This window comes from Eptesicus fuscus, chromosome 9 (assembly GCF_027574615.1).
Source record: "Eptesicus fuscus isolate TK198812 chromosome 9, DD_ASM_mEF_20220401, whole genome shotgun sequence".
Lineage (NCBI taxonomy): Eukaryota > Metazoa > Chordata > Mammalia > Chiroptera > Vespertilionidae > Eptesicus > Eptesicus fuscus.
This window is the reverse complement of record NC_072481.1, coordinates 36233545-36239544: the sequence shown is the minus strand read 5'-3', so window position 1 is coordinate 36239544 and position 6000 is coordinate 36233545. Positions and strand designations below refer to the sequence as shown.

The 6000-nt window shown below is 39.9% G+C and overlaps 1 protein-coding gene across 2 annotated transcripts in view; it reads left to right on the top strand.

Moving 5' to 3' along the window:
* The first annotated feature begins 753 nt into the window (after window positions 1-753).
* Window positions 754-6000, top strand: part of LOC114230761 (putative selection and upkeep of intraepithelial T-cells protein 1 homolog) — a 45728-nt gene continuing 40481 nt past the window's right edge. For both annotated transcript variants that reach the window (XM_054721236.1, XM_028142222.2), the window contains exon 1: window positions 754-888. The gene's annotated coding sequence lies outside the window, so the exon portion shown is untranslated. The remainder of the gene's footprint in view (window positions 889-6000) is intronic.

The following is a 6000-nucleotide window of genomic DNA, read 5'->3' as shown; positions in this document are numbered from 1 at the left end:
CACATTTTCCTACTGTAACTAGTCTTTTATTACATGAAGACATAACCCTAAACTCCCTCTATAGTTTGTCATGACAACAACCAATGCTGAATTGATCTCATTCCCAACAGGGCTCTGGATATGTGGAACAGGGACTATTGGTGGCTGTTGTCTGGAGTCAAGTGAACTTTATGCAGTAGAAATCTCTAATAAGTCACTGTTGAGAGACTGGGAGGTCCTGGATGGACACAAGCAAGATACTGGTTCAAACTTCAAAAGGGGAGAATGTGTGTTTGAGTGTGAACATGTTATACACTGAGATGCCCTACAGTGTGAACCATGAGAGTCCCTGCTGGGCAAGCACAGTGCCCACCTCAGTGGCTGATGAGAAGTCACATCCTCTCTCTGGACTCTAACTTACAAAATACCTCATCTCTGCTAACCTCTTGACCATAATTACCAAGGGGTCAGATTCAAGTCTCTTTGGGTAACTCCTTCTTTTTACCCCAAATGTGAGAATTATTTTAATTTCCTAAGGATTTCAGAAAACAATGACAATTGAGGATACTTCCAAAGACAGAAGTAAGATAATTATCACAGACAAAAAAAGTAAAATACAAAATTGAATGTTGTAAGGTGATATTTGACAGGGGATTTTCTTCATTTAGGAGTTTGGCTGCTACTTGGATGTACTTATGCTGCTGTTTCTGTTGCTGGTGGTGACTTGCCTTGGCTTGACTTGAGTCTGTCTGCTCATTTGAATCACTACTGTGAGTGAGCTGGTTGCCAGTGCAGCTCTGCCTTGCTTCGTTCTCTTTATATAGCAGCAACGTTATCAAGGTGGTGCTTTTGGGAACATTCAGGGAGCAAGGACTTGTTCAAATTTTGAATGGATTAAGTCACATACATGTGAGTAGTCTAATCCTCTTCTTCCAATTTAGCTGTGGCCATTCTCAGGTTCCATTCTGTAATTTTTTTTTTTAATCTAGTTTTTCTTACTATGCTGGCTACTGCTCTGCTCTAAAAAGGGAAATTTGTTACGGGCCCATTTAGGGAAAGCTCACAGGGGTAAACTATTTGATTCCATGATGAGTTCAGAGACACCTAGTTTCTGAGAAAAGCAGATGCAGAAAATAAGTTTTCCTTCTCTTTTGTCAGATAGGTTACAGACACTAATATAAATAGGACATGCAAGGAAATGTGTCCAGGTTCAGAATAAGAGCAAGGGATACTCCTTTTTGAGACAATGATTCATTCTGATATTTCCTTAAGGTCATGATTTAAAAGGGTCTCCCTCAGATTTAGGGCGCTGCCATATTCAGAAACTTAAAGGCCAGGTGTCAGGATGCCACAGTGTGATGATTTAGAGGCAGGCCATTGTTGACAGGACACATTCATGCTCTCCTCGTGGAGATGTATGAACGGATAATAAAGAAATATATAATATATAAAATATGTCCTATATATGTAAAAAATATGTAAAATAGGGGTCTGTTATTTATTTATTTAGCATCTTTTTAAAGTTTATTTTTCAATTTCATTTACATTCAATATTATTTTGTATTAGTTTCAAGTGTACAACATAGTGGAGAGATAATCATATACTTTATAGTGATCCCCTTGATATTTCCAGTACCCATCTAGCACCATACATATTATTACAATGTTATTGACTGTATTCTCTATGCTATACTTTACATCCCCATGACTGTTTTGTGACTACCAATCTGTACTTCTTAAACCGTTCATGTTTTTCACTCATACTGCACACCCCCTCCCCTCTGGCAGCCATCAGCCTCTTCTCTGAGTCTATGAGTCTGTTTCAATTTTGTTTATTTATTTTGTTTCTTAGATTTCACATATAAGTGAAATCATATGGTATTTGTCTTTCTCTGACTGACTTATTTCATTTAGCATAGTACCCTCTAGGTCCATCCATGCAAATGGTAAGATTTCATTTTTTATGGTTGAGTAATATTTCATTACATATATGTAACAGTTTTTGTTTTTTTATAATTTGTCTATTGATGGGCACTTGGGTTGCTTCCATATTTTGACTATTGTAAATAATGCTGCACTGAACATACGGGTGCATGTATTCCTTCAAATTAGTGTTTTGGGTTCTTCAGATATATACCCATAAGTGGAATAACTGGTTCATAAGGCAGTTCCACTCTTAATTTTTTGAGGACCCTCCATACTGTTTTCTGTAGTGATTGTACCAATCTGTATTCCCAGCACTAGAGCACGAAGGTTCCCTTTTCTTTACATTCTCATCAACACTTGTTGTTTGTGGATTTATTGATGATCGCCATTCTGACAGGTGTGAGGTGATATCTCATTATGGTTTTAATATGCATTCTCTGACAGTAAGTGGCATTGAACATCTTTTCATGTGTCTATTGACCACCTGGACATGTGTCTATTCAGGGGAAGTGTTTATTCAGGTTTTCTGTAAAGACATGTTTTTTAGAATAGCAAATCTTCTGATCGTGTTTGACTTTCAATATTTCAACTATATTATTACCTAGTCTCCCCTCTACCCCCACCATCAAAATTATGTGGAGTTTGCTTGAACACTTCCCCAGCAAGGGAAAAATTGGGTATAACTATTATAGTCTTCATGTCAGTAAGTAGTTATAAAGCTGTAAATAGTATTTATAACTTTTTTCATTATCTAATCCAGATTCCCCTTTTCCTCACTTTAGAGAATCAGAGTTCTTTACCTGTTAGGAGACTCTAATCTTCATTCCTAAAACATTTGAGTCTTTAGTGGTCTTGCCTTTATTCATTACTGTGGTCTTTAATTAACACCTACTATTGAACTTGAAGTAATTAGATGTGTTCAAGAGAATCCCCTGGATTCCAGGCATAGTCTTCTCTGCCTTGAGAGTGTATATTACCCTTTAATAACTGGATTTCAATACATTTTTGCCTATTGATTCAGTAGTATAAGGAGCCCAAATTTGCCAAGTGGCAGTCTCAACTTCCATGTTACCAGGGATATATTGCTTACATTTGTGAAATTATTCCTTCCTTGAGAAGACCTTTAAACTGACAGAGCTCAAAATTATTGGAATGGGAAGCAAGGGTTCAGTGAATAGATTATTTGGTATGATAGTAGGAGAACCTCTCCCACTTTTGTCTCTAGTCTTGAATCTATGTGTTTTGGCAATTGAATTAAAAAGCACCACGTATAAATCATTGGTTCAAAGATAGACTGATTCTTATGGGGTCTTGTTACAGCCTTGCAGATGGTGCTTTCCAGCAAGCACCATACCTGAGTCTTCAATAGGACATGGCAATAACCTATAAGGCCAGCTGCTTCTGTGTAAAGGAATATATGATATGATCCATCAATTTCATAAGTAGGAGCTCATTACTGTACTTTTTATGGTAAAATTAGTTCCTGAACCAGAAACCATTTTGTGTGGAACACCATGACAACAATAAAGCATTGTTATAAATTTGTTCTTGGTGAATCTGGCAGAAGCACTGCAGCCAAAGAAGGCAAATGCATATACGGGATAATTATCCAATTCATGAAGGACAAATTGTCCTTTTCACTATGGTGGCAGAGGTCCAATATAATCAATTAGTGGAGAATGGTTTCTCATCCAGAGGAATACTTGAAAACATGGGGCTTAATGTTTAATCCATGCCATTGGTAATTGGGCAACCAGTTATGTCAGTAGGCAGAAATTGTGGAGAGGGAAAATCCATCTTGTTGAGCTCATGCATAGACCTCATCGCACAACCACACCTGCTTTGAATATAAGCCCATTAAACAAACACTGAGGTTGTTCACAAGAAAAAGTTGATTTACATCCACAGAATGGGGCATCTTGTCCACTTGATTATTGAGAGCTTTCTTTGCAATAAGCAACCTTGAATAACCATGCAAAGAATTTATGAATATTTCCATACTTCGTGCTCATTGTGAGTGGTACATTCACACAAAAACTTTACTAGACTGCCTTTCATTAACCCTTTGCACTCGCTTGCTTTTTTCTCGATTCCTTTATTCTAATGCTAACCGTGTTGAGTCACACTCGACATCCGAGTGCAAAAGGTTAATCTTCCTACTTCATATATTTCAAGATTCTGACCAGTTGGCCAGTCTATCAGTTGGTGTTATGAGCCAGTATAGATCTTTATGGTCACCTAGTGTCTCATTATGAGGCATCTAGTCTTGACCAGAGTGCAGGGATAAGCCAGAAGCTGATTCTCTCAAGGAGAAAAGTTAATTGCTGAAGATGGTCTGCCTTTTCCCCCCAAATCTGTAGATATTTACATGGTTATTCTTGAAAATGAGAGACTCAGACAATCTGATTTCAAAGCTCAATATACACCAATCAAGACAATATGGCTATTGCTGTAAAGATACACAAATAGATTAATAAAAGATAACAGAGTCAATAAATAGACCCAAATTTTCTGCACTTTGAACCTTTATCAAAAATGAGTTATCAATATATATACCTACTAGAGGCCTGGTGCACGAAATTCATGCATGGAGAGGGGTTGTCCCTCAGCCCAGCCTGTACCCTTGCCAATATGGGACCCCTCAAGGGATGTCCAACTGCCCGGTGGGATTGGGCCTAAACGGGCAGTCGGACATCCCTCTCACAATCCAGGACTGCTGGCTCCCAACTGCTTGCCTGCCTGCCTTTCTGATTGCCCCTAACCGCTTCTGCCTGCCAGCCTGATCACCCCCTAACCACTCTGCTGCCAGCCTGTTTGCCCCCAACTTCCCTCCTCTGCCGGCCTGGTCACCCCTAACGGCCCTCTCCTGCAGGGTTGATCACCTCCAACTGCCCTCCCTTGCAGGCTTGGTCCCTCTCAACTGCCCTCCCTTGCAGGCCAGGTGCCTCCCAACTGCCCTCTCCTGCTGGCCATCTTGTGGTGGCCATCTTGTGTCCACATGGGGGCAGGATCTTTGACCACATGGGGCAGCGATATTGTGTGTTGCAGTGATGATCAATCTGCAGATTACTCTTTTATTAGACAGGATAGAGGCCTGGTACAGGGGTGGGGGTCAGCTGGTTTGCCTTGAAGGGCATCCCAGATCAGGTGGGGGTTCCCTTGGGGCGTGGGGCGGCCTGAGCGAGGGGCCTGTGGTGGTTTGCAGGCTGGCCACGGCCCCTGGCAACCCAAGGGGAGGCCTTGGTATCTGGAATTTATTTTCCTTCTACAATTGAAACTTTGTAGCCTGGAGTAGAGCTAAGCCTGGGGCTCCCTCAGAGGCCGGCAGCCATTTGTGTTGGGGTTATAATTGAAACTTTGTTGCCTTAAGTGGGTGGGCCTGGCCAGGGTGTGCAGAAAGCTTTGCTTCCCCTGTTGCTGGCGGCAACCCTGGCCTGCTCTCTCAAGCTCCATTCTGCCGCCATTTGTTTGAATTTGTTTACCTTCTATAATTGAAACTTTGTAGCTTGAGTGGAGGCTTAGGCCTGCAACGGCTGGCAGAAAGCTTGGCTTCCTCTGTTACCTAGGGAACCTTGCTCTCTGTGGCGGTAGCCATCTTGGTTTGGGTTAATTTGCATACTCGCTCTGATTGGATGATGGGCATGGCTTGTGGGCATGGCTTGTGGGTGTGTCAGAGGTATGGTCAATTTGCATATTTGTCTATTATTAGGTAGGATCCCCCTGTTGATACAACACTGTTTTGATTAGTATAGCTTTCTAATACATCTTGAGATTAAATAGGGTTGGGTCTTTAACTTCATTATTTTAAAAAATTATTGGAATTTTCCCATATAATTTTGATGTATTATATAATTTCCTCAAAATAACATGCATGGATTTTGGGGTTAAGTTTAGTTTATAAATAAATTTCAAAGTATGGACTTATAAACAATACTGAGTCTTAATATATCTTTCTACTCAGGTGGGTCTTCAATTTCTAAGATGTTTTGGAATTTTCATTGTAAAAATTCTATACTTATTTTATTAAATTTATTTTGAGATGTTTAATTTTTATGTTATTGTAAACTGTATTTTTTAAATTTAATTTTCTAATTA